The following is a 24,064-nucleotide window of genomic DNA, read 5'->3' on the forward strand; positions in this document are numbered from 1 at the left end:
TCTGCTTCTGTTAGGTCCATACCATTTCTGTCCTTTATCGAGCCCATCTTTGTATGAAATGTTCCCTTGGTATCTCTAATTTTCTTGAAGAGATCTCTAGTCTTTTCCTTTCTGTCGTTTTCCTCTATTTCTTTGCGTTGATCGCTGAAGAAGGCTTAAGAAGTGCTTAGTGCTACTGAACTGTAAAATAGTATGTTTTATATGATATGATTTTTACCACAAAAAAACTTCAGAAAACACTATTCACAATTCTTTAAACGGCTAGCTAGCGCTTATGGAGCCTGTTCTCTGTAGCATGTCACTGTTGTTGCTGTTGCTGTTGTTCAGTCACTAAGTCATTTCTGACTCTTTGCTATCCTGTGGGTTGTAGCACTCCAGGCTCCTCTGGCCTGCATTATCTCCTGAAGGTCGCTCAAACTTATGTCCATTGAGCATTTCACCAAGTTTTTTTGTTAAGTTTTTTATATATAACACTGCATTAAAAACCCTATTAAGCCCACTTTACAGGTTAGGAAATTGACAAATAAGACAGATAATGTCTGATCTCACAGCAAAGTGGCAGAGCCAGGATTAGCTGACATTCAAATCCTCTGTGTCCACTTCTGCCTGTCCCTAATTAAAATTGCCTAGGTGGGCACAGACAAAAGTGACTCAAAGCACAAGCTGGAGTAACCCAGTGCCTCAAAAGTATTTTCTCCACGCTTGCATTTTCTACAAATTGGGTCCTATAGACCTTAACATTCTTATTCTTCTTAACTCCTGGCATTTCTCAAAGCTTCCTCTTCCCTTCACAGCCCATCAAATTCTCAGCTCACACATCAGGATCCTATGTGCCTGGCACGTGCCAATCTATCTGATAGTATTCTCACTCAGCAAGGATAAATCTTACATCTGCACTTAACAATGACTCCCATTTCCTGTTCAGGGGTTGTAATACCCACACACAGATGGATAGATGAGCAGGTGGGATTTGCCACCAAGCATCACTAGATTGCCAGTCTGAAGCATCTGAATGCATGACTTGTTCATTGGCAAAATCTTGGCAACCTAAGTTCATTTAGTTTTGTTAACTGTCCCTTTAAATTAAAAAGTTAGGGATAATTACATTTTGATAATCCCTTAACCACTTCTGACAGACTAAGCCTAGTACACATCTGAAAATAACACTGTATAATAACTGCTTGTAAGACAAAACTGGGGATTCAAACTATAAGCTTGCATTTTAATGTTCAAATACATAAAAGGAAACAAAATAATAATGCAGATAGCCTTACACAGAAATTACTCCTGTAGAAATTTGTAGATTACAAAATTAAAACCCAAGGAAAGGCCTCAATGCCCAGAGTCAAATGAAAGTAAAATAGATTTGAATTTTGCTCTGTTTTGCTCAGTACTCATCCGTAAGGAAAATATGCTAGTCCTCACTAGGTTATATGCCTTTTTAAAATGAGATTGTTTAGAAAATGAAATTTAACACTTGGAATATCAATGGCTACGAGGGTAAACTTGATACAAGTCAATAAGTATGTTAGCCATTATGTTTTAAATTCCAACTATGTGAAAAAATGTTCTAATAAAAATAATGGTTCTTTTCTTTCTATACAAATAGGTGTCATGTCTCTTTGTCAGTGGGGCATTGGCTTCAGTAGCCAATAACAGTAACCCAATAACAGTAGCACTGACTCACACCCTCTTTGGAACACTGGTATGTCAGTGTCATCAAAAGTCACAATGAGAGATGAGTCTATAACTATGAGGAAAAAGTCCCATGGTACAAAGCTGACCTGATCAAACAATGACTTTGTCACTGTCCTTTTATGACCAACTAAGCCTGCTGAGTTAAGCTAAAGACAGTACAATAGCTCTCTGTATTCATCCATTTTCACTCTGGCACAATACTATGCAAGATACCTGATCAAAGATCCCTAAATATCTTAAAAACTTCCAATTTTGCTTTTGCACACATAAAACCCAAACCTCCTCTTTACCATTGTCTCATTCTATATCCTAACTTCCCCTTCAACATCTTCCACATCAGACAAGGGTACCCAACCTCCTGATCCGTCCAGCTTACATCACTGGTCCAACCCAGGCAGAGCTTTGAAGACCCACTCATCCTCACTCCTTCCAAAGCCAATCAGAAGATCGCTTTTTATCATCAACACAGCTCTTTAGAATCTACCATTCAACTTACTATTCAATTTTGAAAATGAATAGCATATGTATACCTTCTCCTAAATCATGATCACACTAAAATAATAGGAGGTAAAAAAAAAAAAAAGATACAACAAATGCAAAAACAATGAGAGGTGGGAGTGAGGCAGAAGGTTGAAAACAGGGAAAGTGATTGAAATTCTGTATACAGAGAAGTTTGATTTTCCCCAGGTATACTCCCTTACTGCAAACTGCCATGTTTCTAACCCCATTCACCCATCTCTCACACATATTCCACTCACAGGTGGAGACCAGGAATAAATTCTCTGTAGAATAAACCTGAGAGGGCTCAGATTCTAGGATACCAGAGGCAGAGAAGGGAAGTGAGGCGAAGTGCTAGAACAGAAAATTTGCATCCTGAATGCTAGGACCACCTTAATCTTTTGCATCATGCTGTTCCCAGAATACTGGCAGCCAGGCTTATGGCCACTGATTAGAAACTGAATCTTTCTCTAATAAAAACTGACCACTGGAGAAAAAGGACTTAGAAATGCTGACATCTAAGAGCTAACCTCATCCCCAATCCCAGCTAAAATGCTAGCTTTCTTCCTAATTGCCCTAAAATGATACCCACTAGTAAGTAAGCCCTGGCTTGACATACAGAAAGCTCCCAGCCAGGCTTTCAATTCCCTGCTATAAATAAAAACAGACATGTGCAGATCTCCAGAAAGTTGAATCTTTAACATGAAAGGCATAGAAGAGAACAAACAGGTAGAAAACAGTAGCCTAGAAGAAACATACAATGACAAGTATAAAACAAATGAAACTCTACAAGTACTATCTTGAAAGAGATAAGAAAAGGTAGCATTTTTTTAATAATAAATGCTGGGGAGGGTGTAGAGAAAAAGGAACCCTCCTCCTCTGTTGGTGGGAATATAAATTGGTACAGCCACTATGGAGGACAGTATATATGGAGATTCCTTAGAACACTAAAACTAGAGCTACCAGATGATCCAGCAATCCCACTCCTGAGCCTAAATCCAAAGAAAAATATAATTTGAAAAGATACATGCACCCCAATGTTCATTGCAGCACTATTTACAATGGTCAAGACATAGAAGCAAACTAAATTCCACTGAGAGATAAATGGATAAAGATGAGATATGTATATGGATATATGTATATGGGATATCACTCTGTCATAAAAAATAATGAAATAATGTCATATGCAGCAACATGGATGGACCTAGAGATTATTGTACTAAATGAAGTTAAGTCAGAGAAAGACAAATATGAAACATCACTTATTTCTTGTTTTAACTCTTCAACCTTTATTTTTTTTTAATTGGAGGATAATTACTTTATAATATTGCATCAGTTTCTGCAATACATCAACATGAATCAGCCATATCACTAAGATGTGGACTCTTAAAAAATGATACAAATGAATTGGTTTATAAAATAGAAACAGATTCACAGACATAGGAAACAAACTTACGGTGAACGAAGGGTAAATGATGAGGGAAGAATAGGAGTTTGGGATTAACCTACACACACTACTTCATGTAAAATAGGTAACCAATGAGGGCCTACTGCATAGCACAGGGAACTATACTCAATATTTTGTAATGACCTATAAAGGAAAATAACCTGGGAAAGAATATGTATACACATATATGTGGATATGTGTGTGTGTATAACAAAATTATTTTACTGTACATTTGAACTGACATGACATTATAAATCAACTATACTTCAATAAAAGGTTGTTTAATAAAATAAAAAGAAAATAGAGCACTTTTAAGAGTGCTCAAAAACAATATGGCAATTTTTTTTACAAAAGGTAAAATTAGAGAAAAGAAAGAGCCTTTAGAAATGAAAAAATGACAGTAGAAATTGAAAGTTTTTTAATGATTTAAAATATAAAGCTGAAGAACTCTCCTAGAAAGTTGAATAAAAAGATAAAGAGTTGACAAATAAGAAAAAAAGATAAAAGACTTAAAGGATTCTTTCAAGATATTCATTATCTGACTGATAATAGCTCCAGAAAGAAAGAGAGAACAGAAGAAAGGAACTAATAAAATAAATAATTCAAGAAAATTCCCCAAACTAAAGATATATTCCAGATTTTAAAAGGTGAACTAAGTACCCAATGTCATGAACAACACACATGCACTCTGTCTCTAAGACTGATTGATAGTTGTGAAATTTGGAATACTGAAAAGAAAGATCATTTTAAAATGGTACAAATGAACTTATTTACAGAACAAAATTAGAGTCACAGATGTAGAAAACAAATTTATGGTTACCGGGGGGAAGGATAGAAGGAATAAATTGGGAGATTGGGATTGACAAATACACACTACTATGTATAAAGTAGATAATTGATTAATAAGGACCTACTACAGCATCGAAAACTCTATTCAGTACTGTGTAAAGACCCATATAGAAAAAGAATCTCTAAAGGCGGATGTAGGTAATGGCGGATTCACTTTGCTGTATAGTAGTGACTAACACAACACTGTGAATCAACTGTACTCCAATAAGTAATTTTTTAAAGGATAGAAAATATTGGTATAAAAAGGTAAAAAAAAAAAAAAAGAATCCAGAGTGAAATATATATATTGAAAATAATAATAACAAACAGATATCAAAATAAAACAAGACATGAGAAATAGAATGGCAAGCCTCAAGAGCAATGCTGAAATGTAGAATATAAGAAAACGTCTTCAATATTCTGAGGGAAATACAATTTTAATCCACAATGCTATAAATAAAACTTAAAAGTAGGAAGATGAGATAAAGATCTTTTCATACATGCAAAAGAGCATAAAAATTTATTTCTCAAACATCCTTTCTCAAGCAGCTATTGAAGAATTTCTTTGTATAAAACAGAAATAGGGACTGTCTTGGTGGTCCAGTGGCTAAGAGTTTGTGCTCCTAATGCAGGGGGCCTGGGTTAAATCTCTGGTCAGGGAACTGGATCCCATGTGCCACAGCTAAGACCTGGTGCAGCCAAATAAAACAAGTTTAAAATTTTAAAAAGCGGAAATTAAAAAAAAAAAAACAAATGAAGAGATGGGATCCTAAAACATAGTCCATCATCAGGATGGCAGCAAAAGAAAGTAATTTCCAATCCACAATTCAGAAATTCTAATTAGAAAAGAAAAAAATACAAAGTATAAAATGACTCATTTCAAAAAAATTAAAAACAGGGTTTTGACACTCTGGGAAAATGAAATCAATTTACCTGCTTCTAACATTAAATTTCCTCCACTACAATCACCTATTTCTTGTTTCAATTATTCAACCTTTCTTTATTATTTATTTTTAATTGGAGGATAATTGTTTCACAATATTGTGTGTGTTTCTGCCATACATCAACATGAATCAGCCGTAAGCATACGTAGGCGTACATATGTCCCCTACTTCTTGAAACTCTCTCCCACTTCCCACCCCATCCCACCCCTCGAGGTGGTCAAAGAGCACTGTCAACCTTTCTTAAAAGCAACACTATGGTGAATTATAGAGGATGCAAAATGTCTCTTCAAATATGAAAAAAAAACTTTGGTATTTCTGAATCAGGAGATATTGAATGCTTATTGTTTCTAAAAATTGTTTGAATTTTTAAAATTTATCTTCCATATATTTTTCTGGTCTCCAAAACTGGTATGTGAAACCAGGAATTAAAATTCATCTTTTATTGTAACACCAAAAGTCGCCAACCTAAGGTAAGTATTCAGTGAACGACTACGTAATCTACAAGATACTGAGCTTATAGTAATTAAAGCATAATTAATTCATGTGAATTGCTACTTGAGCTGTTAAACTCTTAATGGTGTTACAGAAGAAGCTGTCGAAGAACTGCATAACGAAGACCCAACAGGAGTAATCAAGTGGGACTCCAGTACTTTGCAGAACATATTAGAAGAAATCAGCCTTTCCCTAAATATCAAGAGACAGAGGCTCATTACCTAGACTATACTTTGAGCAAATACTAAGCAAAGACTAGGAAATTTCTGTGATTCTAATTAGGGTTCTAAAAAAAGAAGTTGACTGTCCAGGACAGATGGCATGGGAAATGTAGGATAATATCCCCGGGGTGAAAGAGAGAAGAAAGAAAGGTAAGAAAGACTGGAGGAAGAGAGGATATTTGGGAAAGAAAAAAGGAAGGAGAATTGAAGAGAGAAAAGATGGAAAGGAAAGAAAATGGAAGGGAAATCTGAAATGAACAGAACATTCAGAACTATTCGCTTAGTGGCACTAACTAAATGTTCTTATTAGTATCCTCACAGAAACTATTGTCAGAATCCACTGTTTCTAATGGTGCTGATGAATCTGTTTGCAAAGCAGGAATACAGACACAGACATAGAGAAGGAACTGGTGGACCCAAGTGGGGAGGGAAAGGGCGGGACGAATTGAGAGAGTAGCACTAAAACATGTACACGACCATATGTAAAACAGATAGCTAAGGGGAAGTTGCTGGATAACACCGAGAGCTCAACCCAGTACTCTCTGATAACCTAGAGGGGTGATGGGGTGGGAGGTGCTGGGGGAAGGTTCAAGAGGGAGAAGACATATGTATACTTATGGCTTATACACATTGTTGCATGGCAGAAACCATAAGAGATCACCATGCTTTACAAAACATTGTAAAGCAATTATCCTTCAATTAAAAAAAGTTTTTTAAAGAATTCACTATTTCTTTCCTTTATTTAACAGACACACATTGTGACTCTGGCCTCAGGCACTGTGCTAGGAATTAAGAATTCAACAATGAACCCTATACCATGATAACTTCCCTTGTGAAGCTTAAGGTTTGGGTATAGATGTATGTATACCTCATAAAAATGTGTATCTTCCTCGTGTTATTGTTTTTATAATTCTTAACAACATCCACTGGATCATCGAAAAAGCAAGACAGTTCCAGAAAAACATCTATTTCTGCTTTATTGACTATGCCAAAGCCTTTGACTGTGTGGATCACAATAAACTGTGGAAAATTCTGAAAGAGATGGGAATCCCAGACCACCTGACCTGCCTCTTGATAAATTTGTATGCAGGTCAGGAAGCAACAGTTAGAACTGGACATGGAACAGACTGGTTCCAAATAGGAAAAGGAGTACATCAAGGCTGTATATTGTCACCCTGCTTATTTAACTTCTATGTAGAGTTCATCATGAGAAACGCTGGGCTGGAGGAAGCACAAGCTGGAATCAAGATCGCTGGGAGAAATATCAACAACCTCCGATATGCAGATGACACCACCCTTATGGCAGAAAGTGAAGAGGAACTAAAAAGCCTCTTGATGAAAGTGAAAGAGGAGAGTGAAAAAGTTGGCTTACAGCTCAACATTTAGAAATCGAAAATCATGGCATCTGATCCCATCACTTCATGGGAAATAGATGGGGAAACAGTGGCTGACTTTATTTTTGGGGCTCCAAAATCACTACAGATGGTGACTGCAGCCATGAAATTAAAAGACGCTTACTCCTTGGAAGGAAAGTTATGACCAACCTAGATAGCATATTCAAAAGCAGAGACATTACTTTGCCAACAAAGGTCCGTCTAGTCAAGGCTATGATTTTTCCAGTGGTCATGTATGGATGTGAGAGTTGGACTGTGAAGAAAGCTGAGTGCCAAAGAATTGATGCTTTTGAACTGTGGTGTTGGAGAAGACCTTGAGATTCCCTTGGACTGCAAGGAGATCCAACCAGTCCATTTTAAAGGAGATCAGTCCTGGGTGTTCATTGGAAGGACTGATGCTAAAGCTGAAACTCCAGTACTTTGGCCACCTCATGCAAAGAGTTGACTCATTGGAAAAGACTCTGATGCTGGGAGGGATTGGGGGCAGGAGGAGAAGGGGACAACAGAGGATGAGATGGCTGGATGGCATCACCGACTCAATGGACATGAGTTTGAGTGAACTCCGGGAGTTGGTGATGGACAGGGAGGCCTGGCGTGCTGCGATTCATGGGGTCGCAAAGAGTCAGACATGACTGAGAGACTGAATTGAACTGAACTGAACTGAACATATCCTTTTGTGTTTTCATCAAAATCTAGAATAAAGAAACCATTCCAGGCCCTAACTGGGTTGGTCTTACTGACCATACTCAGACTTTGTGGGAAAGAGGATGCCAAGGGTATAAAGCCAACTAAGCACCACTCCACAGAATCATGCTTTACTGAGTTTTTTATTTCCTGTGTACACTGCTTATTACAGCTACTGGTTTGTTTTTATTGCTGCTGTTGATGTTAAAAGGGACATCTGGAAACCAGGGATTAAAAGTTTTCAGCTCCATATGAGCTCAGGGTTATAGCCCTAGACCTTAGGCAAGTAACTCTAATCAATTTTGCCAAGGTTCTCACTAATAGAATCTGTAAGATCAAGACTGGTGTGTCAAGGGTCTCTTGTACCAAGAAATATTTTAAAAGCTGCAGTCTTTTGGAATTCTTCTTTCCTCTGCAGCCCACTAAGCCTCAAGGATATACTGAAGCAGGATTTCAATAAGGACTAAGTTTACATTTTATGTGTAGAATTGGAACCAGCAGAGAAGACCTGAGATGCAGTCATAGACAAGTGTTCAGGCAAGTTATTTTATGCATCTCTCCTACACACAGACTAGAAACTATAGCTCTAAAATTGATCCCACTGGGACCTGAGACAAAACATTTTCCAAACGCTCTGCTAATTGCTCTCCTCTATCCATTTGTTCCCATCCTTTCCTAGTTTTCTGCTTTTCTCTTTACCTTTGCCCCATGCTGATGTCTCATCGGAATAAGTCTGTTCCCTTTTTCCCATTACAGAATCGAAAGAAATACTCATGAGAAAGGTCTGAAATAAGAATGAAGAGGACAAAAGACACTTTCAAGAAAAGAGTCCCTTAAAAATTACACATCTGGATATGTTTTATGCACCAACTTGTGTAATTGAATCCTTAAGAGACCAGGAAAAGAAAACACCCCAGTTCTTTTACAGAAGACCAATAAGGTCATTCATTCCTTTGCCTCTTCCTCTCCATTGCTTAAGCCACTCTAATAATGAAATGAATTCCCTTCTCTTCTTTTTATTTTCATTGTGTGTGTCAGAGCCTTGGATGGACATTTTGTTATTCTGCAGTCCTTGTGGACAAAGATATCTGAGATGTGAGAGGCATGTTAAGAAACCATTTATAGCTTATACAACAGAGCTTTAAAAAGCCCAGGGTCAGCACAGCAGTGTCTATTTCATCTAAAGCAAAGATTTTAAGCCAAAGGGAAAAAAGAAACAGTGTTTTGAGTTTTATTTACCACTACTGATAATTCAAAGAAAAACAAAAATAGCAGAGACTAAATGCACTATAATTAACCTAGACTCAGAAAAAGGGATTTTTGAATGTGCAAAATAAAAAAATTTAAAAATTACAATGCTTCAGAATTGTTATTTGACAATGTTTCTATATCCTGGCTTCAATTTAGAAAAATCTCTGGAGCCAGAATTCTACTATTCTAAAACAGTATAAACATCTTTATCCTGAAAAACTTGGTTTCTAAACATCTTAATGATGATGATTACAAGAATTTATTTTCAAAGCCTTTTTTTGTTACCAAAAGACATCAGAATGAGAAAATAAATTTGGTTGCCAATGATTTGAATTCTAATAGTGTAATTTGCCTACACAAGTTTGCTATTTGCAGCTTTTAAGAGACTGAAACAGCAGACATTCTCTTACTTTCCATTAATCCTTACCTCAAAAGACTCTGGTTACTAGCTACATTTGGGCAAACTACCAACCCAAGAGGTATCCAACTGTGAAAGTTTCCATGAAGTCTCTCAGAGTCACATTCAGAAATAGGTGGCTAAATAAGGAGTGTGCAGTGTATGGGATTTGGGTTAGAAATAATGCCTAATGGGTTAACCTCTCCGAAAAGGGAATAGAAGTTGCATTTAGAAGTGATAGAATGGTCTGTCAGTCAGTCATCTCCTACCAATCTATCTAGCCCACTCTGATCTTTCCTCTTTTCCTACTTACCAATCACCTCTCCTACCCTGCTCAGAATCTTTCTTCTTCCATCTGCTGACTTCTCTTCAAAGGTCAGGACAAGGTAGAATACATACTACATGTGAAAGATTACCACCTCTTAAACTGACTTTTTAACTTCTCCTCTCCCTCCATTTTAAAGGAAATTCCCACTTACTGCTCCCTAAGAGCAATATAGTAATTCTGTTGAATTAACACAAAAAGGACTTCTTGGGAGGGCTTGTGATCACAGTGGGCATTAAGCTTGGTGATGGACCCTTGGTCAAGTCTAGTGAGCACTATGACTCCAGGCTCCGCCCCTCCAACCGAGGGATCCACCAATAGCCACCAGCCCTGGGGAGCATCAGGGTGACCTGCAGACTCAAGTCAGCCTGCTGGGCTTGTACCCCAGCTCTAGACACGAGCAAGTACCCATCTTGAAAATGGGAGTGCTAATGATAAATATAGTACCAATACAGTTGTATGATGTTTAAGTAAATAAAAACTAATACCGTGCCAAAGTGCTTAGAATATAGTACCTGGATCATCGGCTACCTTAAATAGCTTGTCAAAATAAATTTTAGGCTTGTTAAAATTAACGAATTTTAAAACATAGATTGTAGTCTATGTACCAATCTCATTTGTGATTAAAATATAATGTCACCTTTGTTAGCTTACTTTAAAATTTTTTTCATGTTTGGCATTAAAACTTCTCAGCCCCCAGTCTTTTACTTTATACAACATAAAGTAAAACTCTAAACTGTATTTTTTTTTAGTTAAGCATCTTGTTTCTTTATTTTTTTTTCCTCCTCTAAACACTACAGTACCCGGCAAAAGAGCTTAAATTTGGGTGGATTATTGCAAAAATCGACTCTTTCTTAATAACATACTCTCTCATTCTAAATGACATAGGAAAACCTATATAGTCTAAGTTATTTCCCTATGGTTTTTTCATTTGCAGGCTGTGCTTTCAAGCATGAACACAACTAAGTAAAAAAAAAGAAAAGAAAAAGTGGCTTCAGTTACTAAACCCTCTAAGCCAGTACAAAAAGACACAGCTAAAGGTGCTCTTTTCCATCAAAACAACTATCTTAAATGCATTTCATTGTGGTACTTCCAAATTTGGATGGTATTTTAATGGAAGTAAATGGAAGCTAAAGCCAGTTTGAGCAGTACTGTATTACAGGCTGCAGCCATGACTCAGAGTAATTTGATCTAACCAGGTTCAATACATTACATCATGAACTTCAGATTTTTCTCTGCAGTAAAACCATTTGGAATCCTGATTTCCAGCCAACACTGACTTTGCCTGTTACAATTCCTAAATTAGAGTAGTATGGACCAAAACATGCCAATGTCCAAAATCTCATACATATTCAGAAAAAAGTTGGCCAGGTGACCTTGCTCAGTAAGGAGGCAAAGAGTAAGAACCCAAGGAGAAAAAATGTATGATATTTCTAGAGATATATAAATATATATAGAGAGAGATTCCTGAAAACAAGAAATTTAATGTTTTCAATTCAATATGCACTTAGAGTCAGAGTTCCAAATCTCAGGATCGTAACTAATCAATTTAACCACAATTTTCACCAATTTTCTCAACCTTTGTAAGGTTAAGGTCTGCCACAACAATATTACCATCTAGTAAGTCATGGTTCTGTCCATCCACTGCTCAGACTCAAGCTGTGATTCATGAAGGGTGTCCATCTAAAGAGCTGACATTTGGTATGAATGAAATTTGGTATGGATAAAATTCAGCGTGATAAAGACACTGATATATAATTCCATATATTCCACTTTAAAAGAATAATTTGATGGTAAAAGTCTTCATTATAAAAGACTTCATTTAAAAAAAATTTTAAAGCATATGACTATGTTTGTGAAGAAATTGCTAAGTAAAATCCCCAGAAGAAAATCTGACACCATGTTGGAATTGTTTAATTGAGCATTCACTGTCTAATTAGAATTATGTGATTTCAATAATGTTCAACATTCATAAGATAAACCAGAATCCTTGTACTGTGCAACCTCACATTTTAAAAAAAAGAAAGAAACAACAAATCCAAAGGATCAATCAAGATGGTAAAGAAGCAGAATTAAAAGCAGTAACATATTCTAGAATATGCCATACACCACTTTGTGTTCATATTAACAAGAAAACAGACTAAATAGGAACTAAATGGGACAAATTATTTTCGGCCACAAAGAACAGTGCCTATTTTACATGTTAACCTACACAAAGCTTGATGGCCCTTTTTAGAAATACTAAATTGGAACTTTTCCAAGAAACACTTAATCAAAACCTCAAGTGATAATCTTCAAGTTGCATAAGACAGTACCAAAGATTTTTCTTTAATCATCTGACCTTTCCTTTGGACATAGATAAAATGGAGTAACCCTTCTGAGCTATCTCATGCCTCTTGCCAACACACATACCATGAATTATTAACAACACTGAACATATTAGAAAACATATGGCAACAATCATCTTTTCTAAATAACAAACCTAAGTTTGAACACAGCTTTTTTAATTGTGTGAAGTTTTTAAAAATATAAATAGCTTGTGGGACTTTTTTTTTAATTCATAAGTAACGCACAGTACTTACATGTAAGGAAAAATAAAACAAAGAAAACAAAAGCCACCTATTATCACCTAAAAAAAGTAACTACTAACATTTTGGTGTATACTTCAATCTTCTTTCCAAGTCTGTATATATAAAATGTTTTTGCGTGCATGCTTTTAGTCTCTCAGTCGCATTCAACTCTTTGTGACCCTCATAGACTATAACCTGCCAGGCTCCTCTGACCATGTCCTTTCCCAGGCAAGAAAACAAGAATACTAGAGTGGGTCGCCATTTCCTTTTCCAGGGGATCTTACCACCCTAGGAATCGAACCCAAGTCTCCTGCACCTTAGGTGGATTCTTCACCACTGAGCCACCAGGAAGCCCCTTATATAATGTTTTTAGTTTGTATAAAGTTGGGATTCTCCTAGAATATTGTTTCACAAACTTAATAATACACTACAAACATTTTTTTCACATCATGAAATATTCTTCTACTAATTATTTTAGTGAAAATGGTATTTAACCAAGCTCTAGCCAAGATTACAAATTGTTTAATTCTTCATTGCTATAAATAATGCTTTGATAAATATTCTAGTAGATTAATCAAAAACTGTTCTCTTGGGAAACATTCCTAGAAGGGAAATGTTATGTTAAATTATACATATGTTTTAATGTTTTGGAATATATTGCCCAATATCTAAAAAGCTCTTTTTCCAAGTGTTCCACGTTTTACTTAGTTGACTATGCTCCTATCTAGATTAGTAAAAATGATAGTCACCTAGAATCTTTCCATGATTCATTCAAAAGGCTTTCACAGTGCTGGCCTCCAGTATTTCAAATAGGTACCAATTAGAGTTCGTATGGTGGCACAGTGGTAAAGAATCTGCCTGCCAATGCAGGAGACTCAGGTTTGATCCCTGAGTCTGGAAGATCCCGGAGAGAAGGAAATGGCAACCCACTCCAGTATTCTTGCCTGGAGAATCCCATGGACAGAAGAGCCTGGTGGACTGCAGTCCATGGGTCACAAAGAAACGGATATGGCGGAAACAAATTAGCACTAGAGTTATATGTCATTGCTCCCCCATCAATGCCTACAGTCCAAAGACAACACCAAGAACAAACATCAGGTTACACTTACCTCAAGGGATCATTTAATAAACATCATCCCTTTGCAACTGGGTGAGCATTCTAAAAATATTCAGAAATCAGGCTTTCGTATTCCACAGGATTCTATGCTCTTCTATACTATAAGACACAATTCAAAGGATTGTACTCTATAAGTCATAATTTATACTTAATTTTTAAATGAGTTTCTTTCAAAACAACTATTTTGCACGTTGTTTTCAACAAAGATTTTCCCTAATTGTGATTAGTTTAAATGTGAGTCCACATGGCTTGGGGTTTCTCAAGTGACGCAGTGGTAAAGAATCCACCAGCCAATGCAAGAGATGCACGAGTTGCAGGTTCGATCCTTGGGTCGGGAAGATTCCCTGGAGCAGGAAACAGCAACCTAGTATTCTTTCAGTATTCCAGTATTCTTGCCTGGAAAATCCCATGGACAGATGAACCTGGCAGGCTATAGTACACGGGGTCACTGTCGAGACTCGGACTCGACTGAGCAACTGAGCACACACAAATACCACACGGTTTAGCAGTTAAGGGTAAAGTCAAGTTCAGCAGTTGGTCGCCCTGTGTTTGAATTCTTTCCAACTTACTTCCTGGTTCTTCTGGCACTGAGCAAATTAACCACTTTATGCCTCGATTTCTTCACATGAAATTTGAGTACAAGAGTGAAATTTCTCCTGAAGTTGTTATATTAAGAGCATTAAATAAAATCTCTGTAAGATGCTTAACACTATGCCTAGCACATAATAAACATTCAATATCTGTTGGTAGAAAGAAAAAAGAAAGAAAGTGAAGTCGCTCAGTCGTGTCCAACTCTTTGCGACCCAGTGGACTATAGCCCACCAGGCTCCTCCGTCCATGGGATTCTCCAGGCAAGAATACTAGAGTGGGTTGCCACTTCCTTCTCCAGGGGATCTTCCCGACCCAGGGATCGAACCTAGGCCTCCCAAATTGCAGGCAGATGCTTTAACCTCTGAGCCACCAGGTAGTTAATATTAAGCAAAAATTGCCTCTGGCACTTTGAAATTTGTTGCCCTTCATCTGCCTAATAAAGTATATTCTGTGCAGCTTGTGCGAATATAAGGTATTTTTCGTCTCTGTAATACTAAACGAACGTTGGTGACCCTCAGAAGCCAGCAAAGGTGCAGAGTTTTGATTAAGTAGATAAAATCCTCTCTGGCGCCTCTGGCAACATAGCCAGTGCTTAAACTGAAACAACACTGACATCTAGTGGTCATAGAGGTGAATTACATGTGTTACGCAAAGTGGCAAATTTTAAAACCCAAATTTTCCTACAATCTCAGGGGAAATAAGTGACATAAATCCTTACATAGATTTGTGCCTATGCTCTTTGGTTATATCTCATCCTTTGGTTACATAAAAAGTGTTTTGAATAACAAGTCCACATTATCTATCATATCAATCTTTACTCATTTTAATCAATTTAATCTTAAAATTCCAAAATAGAGATATATTTAGAGAAATATTACTATATGTTCACTTTACACTCAAAACATATATAAAAGTCTAACAAAGTAGTGCAAATTACTACACTACTATTACTACTACTATGTAATCCAACATAATACAATAGGCATAAAATACATTAATAGGCCTTGACTATTATATATTAATTTATGAATCTATTTTATACAAGTTTATAAGGGACATTAAAGAATTGAAACCATTGTGTTAAATAAAATATAGCCAATCAAGGTTTTTTTTTTTTTTTCCATTACATTTTTCTATAACAAGAAAGAGTTGGAAAATTAGTGTTTCAGGTAAGGGTTTACACATCAATCATGAAGCAAGCTTTAGGAGAATTTCTTACAAGTTAGAAGATTAGCCACAGGAAATCCATCACTATAGGACTATACTTACTGAAGCTGTGCTGGAACTATTTTGCCCTGTGTTTTAGTCTCTTGGTTACTTTCCTGCAAGGAAACCTTAAGATTTATTCAGCAGCAAGACCTCAGCAGTGCTAATTAGAAATGCTAATAGGAAGGACTGATGCTTGAAACTCCAGTACTTTGACCACCTGATGCTAAGAGCTGACTCACTGGTAAAGATTCTGATGCTGGGAAAGATTGAGGGCATGAGGAGAAGGGGTCAACAGAGGGTGAGATGGTTGGATGGCATCATTAACTCAGTGGACAAGAGTTTGAGCAAACTCCAGCAGATGATGAAGGACAGGAAGCCCGGCATGCTGCAGTCCATGGGGTCGCAAAGAGTCAGACACGCTTTAGTGACTGAACAGCAACAAATAGCTGCAACCAGATCATGAGAACAAAACTAAGAATGATCCCCTGAGTTAGCTGAACTCACCACCACTGTTAACAGCATCTGCTGCTTGTAGAGCATTTATTACATCTCACACTCCGATAGGCTCTTCTATTTCATAGCGGCTCATTTGTTCGACAAATAGACCACCTATAGTGCTGCCAGACCATGTAATGACAATGGTGGATCACAACAGATATAATCCCTATCCTAACTGAGCTTAGAAGTCACTGGAGAAAATAACAATAACCACCAATCTGAAACAAACTTATAACTGAATTATGAGCTGAATTGCACCCCCTAAAATTCATATGGTGAAGCCCTACCCCCAGTACCTCATCGTGTGACTATACTTGTAGACAGGGCCTTTGAAGGGGTAATTAAGTTACAATGAGGCTTTTAGGATGGGCCCTGATCCAATCCGACTGGTGTTCCTACAGAAAGAGAAAATGTGGACACAGAGACACAGGGGTGCGTGTGAGCACAAACACACACACAGGAAAGATGATGTGAGGATTCAGCGAGAGAGCAGCCATCTGCAAGCCAAGGAGAAAGGCTTCAGCAGAAACCAAACTGCTGGCACCTTGATCTTGAACTTCCGGTCTCCAGAATTGTGAGAAATAAGTTTCTGCTTTTAAGCCCACCAGTCTGTGTTATTTTGTTATGGCAGCCTTAGCAAACTAACACACTGTGAACGAAATGCCGTGTGAGGAAGGTTCACAGAACTATGAGCACATACAATAGAGCATTCGATTTAGTCAGAGTCAGAGAAAAATGAACTCTGAAGAATGAGTGGAGGTTAATAAGTCTGAAAGGGAGAGGCAGCATGCTCCACACTGAAGGGAGAGTTTGCACAGGACCCTGGGGTGAGAAGACACAGGGCATATTTCCAGAACTAAGAGGAAATCAACATGGCCAGAATGCAGGCAGTGAAGGGACGCATGCTATGAAGTGAAGCTGGAGAGAGAAGCAGAGACCAGATTATGCAGACACGTGCAGGCCAGCAGTTAAAGATGTTGGTCTTTATCCTGTGAAAATTGAAAATCATTAATGTGCTTTAAGCAGAGAATAACATAATTTTGAATTTTAAGATTACTCCAGCTAGAGAAGTGAGAAGAGATTTGAGGACAGCAAGAAAGGAATGAGGAGACCAATTAGGTAGTTTTTTCAGTGTCTAGCATAGAGAAGCGATAAACTGAAGGAGGGTGATGGCAGTGAGCATGGAAAGATATACACAATTAACGAGATATTTAAGAGGTACTGCCATAGAGACATGGCAATAACTTAAGTTTTAGAGGGTGATGGAGAAAGGTCCTGACAGATTTCTGGCTTGTAAAATGAGTAAATAAAAAGGGTACCATCCTTTAAGAAAAGGGCTTCCCTGGTGGCTCAGTCAGTAAAGAATCCGCTTGCAATGCAGGAGACCCAGGTTCAAGCCCTGGGTGGGAAAGATCCCCTGGAGGATAAAATGGCAACCCACTCCAGTGTTCTTGCTTGGAGAATTCCATGGACCGAGGACCCTAACGGGCTACAGTCCACAGGGTCACCAAAGTCCGACATGACTTAGCAACTAAACCACAACTACCACCATCCTTTAAGAAAAGGAGATGGATGAGAGCAAGATTTGGAAAGAAAAAGATTTAACTCTATTTTTAGCTCTACCTAGTTGAGTCTGAGGTTGAGTCTGAATCCCTCTTCTTTGACACATTCACATAGAAATGTCAAGAAGCTGGCTTGGTCAAGTTTGGAGCTCAGAGAAGAGATCTGGGTTACAGATATGAATTTGGGAGTCATCCACCTGTAAGTAGTAAGTAAGGCCACAGGTGTAGGTGGGAATACCTAGGAAAATACCTAAGAAAAAAGAGAAGAATCTAGGACTGAGTTTGAAGAACTCCAAAGACAAATGAGTGAACAGACGTGGAGGAAGAAACCTAGGGAAGTGCAATGTCATGTACTCTAAGAAGGAAATGATCAATGTAGGATGCTACTGAGATGTTAGGATTGATTTAGGAATGCGTGAGGGTTGATTTGGGGCTTAGCTGAGGGGTGAAGGCAAGATGAAATGTGGAAGCAGTGAAAATGCAGAAGCATTTTGAGATATATTCCTTATAAAGGAAGGAAATAGCTGTGAGGTTGACAAAAATGTTTGGGGTATAGTTTCTTGGGCTTTATTAATATGAGTATTATGGACTGAATGTGTCCCCTCAAAATTCATATATTGAGACTCTTATCTCCAGTGTGTTGGTATAAGGAGATGGGGCCCTTGAGACATGTTATAAACCGAAAGTTGTCTTCCCAAAATCAACCACTGAGATCCTAATCTCCAGTGTGATGCTATTAGGAGATGGGGCCTTTGAGAGGTGATTGGGTTAAAAAGGCAAAGCCCTCGTGAATGGGATCAGGACTCATAAAAAGGACCACTCGAGCCCCCCTGTGCTTCTACCATGTGAGGACGCAGAGAGCAGTCGGCAGTCTGCAGCCCCAAAGAGGGCCTCACCAGAACTCGACCGTGCCGGCACCCCAATTTCAGACTTCTAACCTCTGGAACTGTGAGAAAGTTTTGTGGTTTATATGCCACCCAGTCTATGGTACTTTGTTACAGCAATGGAACCGACTGAGGTAGGAGCTAATTAGGTATAGAAGAGGTCATGATGGTGGGTCCTGCATCGGAGGATTAATACCCTTACACAGTGAGAAGGCAGTCACGTGCAAGTCAGGAAGAGACAAATCTGCCTGCACTTTGATCTTGGACTTCCCAGCCTCCAGAACTGAGAGCAAGAAATGTCTGTTGTTGAAACTACCCAGTCTATAGTATTTTATTATACCATCCCAGAACTAGAACAGTGTGGGGCTCTGGGGGTAGGAAGGGAGTACTTTGTTTGAATTGGCTAAGATTAAGGGGAGGTTCAGGAATATGCTTTAAAATTGATGAGAATCACAGAATCTCTGTTTTTTTTTTTTTTTTTTGGGGGGGGGGGGGGCAAGCTATGAGGCATGTGGGATCTTATTTCCTGGGCCAGGGACTGAACCCACACCCTCTGCATTGGAATCACAGAGTCTTAACCACTGGACTACCAGGGAAATCCTGAATCATAGCATCTCTGAAAGGAAGACATTTTGGTTCACATACTATAGATCAGGAACCCAAGGATCATAAAAATTAAGTAATTAATCTTAAGTAATACAACTAATAAGTGATTGAACCAGACCCTAAAACCAGGACTATCTGACTCCACTTTGACACACTGCCTCCCCACAAACATTAATCTCTATTGTGCATCAACTACATGCAAGATCAGATAATATAATTCAAATCTAATTAGGATTGAGGACACATTCAGTACACAACCTGATGATGACACTCCAAACTAACAGAATCTGATCTCAAGTTCAGTACATACCGGAAAGATCCTCTCTTGCTCTTGGCACTGCCAACTCTATAGTGGCAACATGAAAATTTAGAGCTTCCAAGAAATTCTGAGCTGCCTCAAGGAACCAGGAATTGGGGGAAGGTTCGAGAAATGGCAGATTAAAGAGTAGGAAAGACGGGAAAAGGCATTCTTAGAGATCCATGGAGAAAAAATGGAATCACTAATTTGTGTAATATCCTTAATACTGCTATAGTTCTGATGGTATCATCTCATCTTACTGCTTATACACATCTTTCTCCTTTATGAAGATTTTTAATAAGCATTGTCAAAAGATATTTTCAATGGGAGATATCATCTTTGCAGAGGTTGCAATCCCTAACTACTGCTTGAATTCTAGTCAAAAAGAGCACTCAAGAATTCCAAGCACAGACCTTCCTTAAGACTTAACACCATTGGGTATTTGCTCTGTGTTTTTTGTACTTCTTCAAGGAGTATTTTGAAAAAGAAAAGAACTTAAAGGTTCTATTTCAGTGAGTTTCAGCCTTGCCTACACACTGGAATCATCTTTAAAAAACTTTAAAATTACTGCTTTTAAAAATACTGATGCCTGGGATCCTAACCCCAGAGAATCTGATTCAGTGGGTCTCAGGTATGGCCTGTGTATTGAAATTTAAAATTTTCACCTCACTGTTCAAATGTGTAGCCACAGGCCCATGAAAACCATACAAGGAAATGTATCATTGAATGATCTGGGAAAGATGGTTCTTGTAACAGTCAGTACTCACTCCAAGGTAGATATGGTGCTGGATGCTGGGACACAAATAATAAGACAAGATCATTACCCTCAAGGAGCTTACTTACATCATCATGGAAGAGTCAGTCATAAAACAGACACTCATGATATTTTTACTAAGTCTTGTGATAGAGATATAACCCAGGTGCCCACTATACCACCACTCCTTTCAGTTTAAAGGATGCCGTTAGTTAATGGTCATGGTATTCAGAACTAAAAAGCCTCTTGATGAAAGTGAAAGAGGAGAGTGAAAAAGTTGGCTTAAAGCTCAACATTCAGAAAACGAAGATCATGGCATCCGGTCCCATCACTTCATGGGAAATAGATGGGGAAACAGTGCAAATAGTGTCAGACTTTATTTTTGGGGGCTCCAAAATCACTGCAGATGGTGACTGCAGCCATGAAATTAAAAGACACTTACTCCTTGGAAGAAAAGTTATGATTAACCTAGATAGCATATTGAAGAGCAGAGACATTACTTTGCCAACAAAGGTTTGTCTAGTCAAGGCTATGGTTTTTCCTGTGGTCATGTATGGATGTGAGAGTTGGACTGTGAAGAAAGCTGAACACCGAAGAATTGATGCTTTTGAATTGTGGTGTTGGAGAAGACTCTTGCGAGTCCCTTGGACTGCAAGGAGATCCAGCCAGTCCATTCTGAAGGAGATCAGCCCTGGGATTTCTTTGGAAGGAATGATGCTAAAGCTGAAACTCCAGTACTTTGGCTACTTCCTGCGAAGAGTTGACTCATTGGAAAAGACTCTGATGCTGGGAGGGATTGGGGGCAGGAGGAGAAGGGGATGACAGAGGATGAGATGGCTGGATGGCATCACTGACTCGATGGATGTGAGTCTGAGTGAACTCCAGGAGTTGGTGTTGGACAGGGAGGCCTGGCGTGCTGCGATTCATGGGGTCGCAAAGAGTCAGACACAACTGAGCGACTGAACTGAACTGAACTGAATTCAGAATAGTTAATCCTATTTTCTCCACAGCAGGGCTTCCCAGATAGCTCAGTTGGTAAAGAATCTGCCTGCAGTGCAGGAGACCCTGGTTCAATTCCTGGGAAGATCCACTGGAGAAGGGATAGGCTACCCACTCCAGTATTCTTGGGCTTCCCTTGTGGCTCAGCTGGTAAAGAATCCACCCGCAATGCGGGATACCTGGGTTTGATCCCTGGGTTGGGAAGATACCCTGGAGAAGGAAAAGGCTAACCACTCCAGTATTCTTGCCTGGAGAATTCCAAAGGGTTTGCAAATAGTTGGACACGACTGAGCAACTTTCACTTCACTTCATTACTCCACAGCAGGTGAATTTTTCTCCAGGACCTCAGAATTGTGGTTTTATAGACTCTGCTGCCACTAAGAGTCAAGAGGGTCTCTCCATCACAGTCCACTATGTCAGTAGATGTTTGCTTCTTTCTTGAGATCCAGGAGGGAGTGAGAAACAGCAAAACATCCTCTGGTAGACACTGTTCCTTGGCTACTACAGATATCCTCCTCACCCACTGCTACCATTTCTTCCATCTGTGTAACTCGAACATCAATTTTGTATGTAGGTAAATAACAGAGAAGTCAGGCTTCCCTCTGCAGGTCCAGGAGTTGAATCATGGTCAATCTGAGGCAGCCATGGTAACGTCTTTCCTTGCCAGATAAAGTCTTTGCCAGCCACCTTTGTAACTAGAGGTAACCATGTGACACAGTTCTGGCCAATAGGATAGAAGGGGAAGTCTGAGAGTGGATGTCTAGAAAGATATCTCCATGATAGGAGAAAGCTTTTGATCTCTTCCTCCTTTTTCCTGTCTTAAAAGCAAACGTAATGTCTGGAGCTAAAGCAGACATCTTGTGCCTTGAGGCACAAAAACATGCTGAGAACTGTAGGCAGGAAGAGTGAAACCACCCGAGCCCTGAAATCTTACTGAGCCTCTGCTCCAGCCCTGGACAGACGTCATCCAGACCACTTCCCTGTGCAAAAAATAAAACCCTGTTTGTTTAAGCTACTCTTCACTGGGTTTTCTGCAACTATCAAAATCAGGATTAACTAATACCCAGTCCTTCTTTCCTTGTCACTTTTGCTCTCCAGAAGACTAACATATTAGAGAGAAATGCAACTATAAAGGTCTTTACTGAAGGGACATTTTGAAGAGAAATACCACGCAGGATGGGCAAAATTAACCTGCCAGTTAATCTGGACTTTCACATGTACCACATAAGTGAAGCATCTCAATATGCTGGCCTTCACCCCTCACAAGGAAGGTGACCACCCGATAGTTCCCTGTGCTTCTGATCAGGCCCACCGCCCTCAGGTTCACAGACCTGCTGTGGGAGGAGGTTGCAACTGTTCAACCAAGGAACCACATTTCCCTGATCCCCTCCCCTGTATGGTTCTGAGGCAGGTTGCACAAAAGAAGAACTTGCAGGAGATTTGAAAGCAAGGAGTAAAGCAGCAACCACTACTCCCTGAAGGTATTCTTGATAGCCACAGAAATGGACAGATGTAGAAGGAACCAGCTCTATCTGTACCCAACTCTTCTCCCCAAATGCTGACTTTGGGAAGGGCCTAGCACCCAGCTCCCGTCAGAGGCAGTAGCCACAAAGAGGCAAGAGCCCTCCATAGATCTGCCTTTTCACAGTCTCACTCTGCTTGCTAGACACATTTAGCTTCTCACATGGACCACTGAGTCATCTCTTTCCTGATCCAGCAACTCCCCTTCCAGGTCATCACTCACCCACCTCCTCAACTCTACAGGTCTTATTCCTATAATAATTCCCTTATCCCATACCCGCTGCTCCCCTGACTGGCATGCCTGTCCACCCACTCCCTACTTCACACGTTAAAAAAAACTCTGTTCTCAATTTCTTCCTCACATCAGGTGGTGATATCACCCCCATTCTATTGCAGTTCTTTAACAAAAGTGAACATGTGTCCCCCAGTTCTAGTTCCAGTTTTCCTCCTGCGATAGTGATAAACCTGCTGATTCTCTTACTAGGGGACCAATTAAATAAGCACTTTTCTCAGTGACAAACATTAGCTTTCCCTGGAGACAAATAAGTCTCCATGTAGAAAAAAGAACATTTCTCCAGTAGTAGGGCTCTGGTTTGCCATGAAGAAACAATAGGCAGTCCATTTTCATTCAGATCGCTGGGGTTCTGTTCAGCTGGTCTGAGACCAGGCAGAGAGAATCACACAGATATATCCTGTCTCCCAGGTAATGGACCCTGCTCATTGCATCCTTTTGAGCTAGTGTCTCTCTCTGATTAAAAGGTTGGGGTGGAGGTTACTTGGCAATCCTTCCATCATAGAGTGGGAAGCCAGAACTGATAAAATTCCAAAGATTGAGTAATAAATGTATCTGGAGAGATCTGGAAAATGTTTCACATACATGGAAGGTTACACTTTAGCTGGGGCCTAGGGCAAGGAGAACTTTTTCGAAGTAGAGTATCCCTCACTATCTGATTCTAACCTTTCCTGAGTCCAAATAATAAGTAAGAGTGAAAATAAGGGGATATAAGCCTCTTGATGAAAGTGAAAGAGGAGAGTGAAAAAGTTGGCTTAAAGCTCAACATTCAGAAAACGAAGATCATGGCATCCGGTCCCATCACTTCATGGGAAATAGATGGGGAAACAGTGCAAACAGTGTCAGACTTTATTTTTTGGGGCTCCAAAATCACTGCAGATGGTGACTGCAGCCATGAAATTAAAAGACACTTACTCCTTGGAAGGAAAGTTATGACCAACCTGGATAGCATATTCAAAAGCAGAGACATTACTTTGCCAACAA

The sequence above is a fragment of the Bison bison genome, unplaced genomic scaffold (assembly GCF_000754665.1).
Source record: "Bison bison bison isolate TAMUID 2011002044 unplaced genomic scaffold, Bison_UMD1.0 scf7180017864061, whole genome shotgun sequence".
NCBI lineage: Eukaryota > Metazoa > Chordata > Mammalia > Artiodactyla > Bovidae > Bison > Bison bison.